The sequence below is a fragment of the Lethenteron reissneri genome, chromosome 3 (assembly GCF_015708825.2).
Source record: "Lethenteron reissneri isolate LAM-NWPU_2019-01 chromosome 3, ASM1570882v1, whole genome shotgun sequence".
NCBI lineage: Eukaryota > Metazoa > Chordata > Hyperoartia > Petromyzontiformes > Petromyzontidae > Lethenteron > Lethenteron reissneri.
This window is the reverse complement of record NC_083781.1, coordinates 4,806,969-4,810,103: the sequence shown is the minus strand read 5'-3', so window position 1 is coordinate 4,810,103 and position 3,135 is coordinate 4,806,969.

The window sequence follows — 3,135 nt, the reverse complement described above, 5'->3', positions numbered from 1 at the left end:
GTTCACCGTTTGCTAATAAAGTGAATTGGTAAAATGCTTAATGTTTTGGCAAAGTTTGCCATTATTATAAAGATGTGTAATGTTTTAATAGGAATTCATGTAAAATATACACGTCTGCAGAAATGAATTTACAACTGTGTATTGCAGTATAATTAAAAGAAAAAATATATATTTAACATGCGTTAATTCAATGAGCACTGCTTATTTTATATATTGTATTCTGTATAGAGCTGACAGATGTTAATGTATTCCAATATAGTAATTAGTGTCTCATTTTTTGGTAAATTGATTTCAAATAAAATAAGTTAACTAGTGATCTTTTTTCACTTTGAACTTTTTACCCGCTTACAATGCAGTGTGTGAATTAAGATGCCAAATTATGTGTATAAATAGGTAGACTCCTCATGTTTTTTTTTTAGTTTATAATAAACCTCATCATGTCACCTGTGTGCAGTTCATGTAGTGTGCATTCTGCCAAGGAGTCTGGACAGCACATTGTTGAATGGGAACTTCTTCCAATGTAGTTCACATTCTTATACGGTTATGTCGTACTCTGCTCTCTCTCTCTACAGTGACTGCATCGCAAGCGCGTGAATCTAAATTCAAGGTAAACCGAAGGAAAGCACCAAATGTAGCTACTCTGATGCAACGAGGAACACTGCTAATTTACATGGTGCAATTTAACAAATGGAAGTAACCCCTACGCAGTGCAGAATTACAGTAAAAGAATGTGATACTGGTAGGAACCTCCTGGTTACACCAGCCCACAGGGGATTATTGTGTCCGTCGTGCAGGGACGGGGCTGGGTGGGGAGGGAGGGGCTGGGTGGGTGGGAGGTGGGAGGCGTGGGGCTGGGTGGGGAGGGGTTGGTCACCCCGTGGTGCCCTTTTAAAACTCAACGTTTAACCTACTCACGCCGGCTTGTGCCCGCCCTCACAGTCGGCCATATTTACGGAATACACCACGCTGCCGTTGACCCTGGCCATTGACCGAGCAACCCAACGTTCCTACCAGCTCCCTCCGCAGGAATGTGTTAAAGTATGGGCACTATGCAAGAAGCTCAACTGACAGTGTGTGCAGACCATGATTTCCCACCTGAGGATGGACGCTTGTGTTGCGCCCGAAACGTGATTTATTTTATTCTATACCTATGTAGACTGTAGAGGTGTTACGGAGGGCAAACAAACACACTGGGCGTGGTTATGCCCGTACGCCAAGAGGTGCTTACATCCACGTCCGCACCGTTTAGCCTGGGGGGCTAACACAGCGCTGGAAACCCCCACGGCCCCACCCCTCAGTGGGGGAGTTGCTATATAAGGCGGTGAGCCGGAGGGCTCGGGGTTCAGTGTTCAGCCTTAACCAGCGAAGCAAAAAGACCTGCTAGATAGGCCCTGGAACTCCCCTGGATCGCTGTCCTTCTCAGGACCGACCAGGGCAAGCCAGTGGCATGGCCCCAAGAGCCCAGAGCCGATGCTCTTGTAAGAGCCGGTCTGGGGACTCAGGGTGCCGTAATCCCAGCTTAACCAGAGTTGGGTTAGCTAGCCTCCCCTAGCCCTGTAGTGGAGGACCTAGGAGTAGGCTAGCCGTGACATAGATTGTGGGATCTCTCTGTTAGACGGGTGAAGGGGCCGATACCCCTTCGAGTGTTGTACATCTAGGCCTGTTATGTACATTGTGGTTAATAAATAAGTGTGCCTCCAACTACGTCGTCCAAGTCTCCTGGAACCTACTACACCTACGTGACTTTACCGAAAGAACCAAAGAGTATGGATTCCTGCAGTCACGAAAGCTTCAAATCAAGATTGGCTCTATCCTGTCCTGAGCGAAGCAGCATCATCATGGTGTTTTACTCCGCAGCTTTCGCCGACGTTTCGGCCACGCTTCCACGCAAGGCAGACTTCACGACCTCCCATGGTATGGAGGAGGTTCGTGGGTTCGATCCCGACTATCAACGCCTGTTGTATATTTGGAGTGTGCATGTTCTCCCCGTGGTCGCGTGGATTTTTCTCTGGGTCCTCCGTTTTTTTCCCTCGTTAAGAATCAACGTGCGTTTAAGAGTATGTGGCTTCTAGGAATGTCCACATTATAGGCCACTTTGTTAAGCTATCATTTCTCGCAAGGTCGCTTCTGAAAAAAAGCCATTTACTGTATTTCTTACGTGGAAATTCGCTTTGATATACGAGTGCTTTGGATTACAAATACGTTTCCGGAACGAATTATGCTCGCAATTCAAGGTTTTATTGTAGCTCAATGGGCCTAATCTGGTAAAACAATTGTTTAGTTTAGGTGTGTGTTATACAGCTGCAAATTTGTAAATAGTATGTGAACAATTGGCCAGGTGAGAGCTCTTATATTGGGGCTCTATCCATTCCAGGCCCCATTATAGTGTTCGTACCCGACTAGCTGGGCACAATTTTTTGTAAATGTCTCCTGATGGAAATTTAGATTTACATCCTGATGTAAATGTATGTAAATTTAGATTTAGATTTACATCAGGAGATAAACCTTGAGGAAGGAAACTGTGAGTTTTAATGCGATGGCGCTTTTGAGTGGCTGATGTGTCAGAAAGGCGCCACGTATGCCAACAAAATAAAATGGACTTGGCCACCGTGCAGGCCCCGGTCAGTGGGTCTGTCAATATCGCTGTGGCAGATCAATGTTGATTCCACTGGTACTCTCATCACGACCTCCTGTATACCAGGCGAGGTAGTTGACATGTCGCCGACCGTGGCGCCCCCTATGGCCTATGCTATGCCGTAGCCAAACTGCACATATGTTAACCACATCTGACACTGCCACTACGATAGAGGCAGAGAATATATTAGCACACGTAAATCCCTTTTTTACAGGAGCATGAGAATATTGATTTGAAGCTTTCGTGACTGCAGGAATCCATACTCTTTGTTTCTTTCGGTAAAGTCACGTAGGTAGAAAATAAAATAAATCACGACGTTTCGGGCGCAACACAAGCGTCCATCATCTCATGCTTTCCCACCTAATGATGGACGCTTGTGTTGCGCCCGAAACGTCGTGATCTATTTTATTTTATACCTACGTGACTTTACCGAAAGAACCAAAGAGTATAAAATTAATCAAGGCTATAGGGGCACTTGACCAGCCGTCAGGGTTATATGG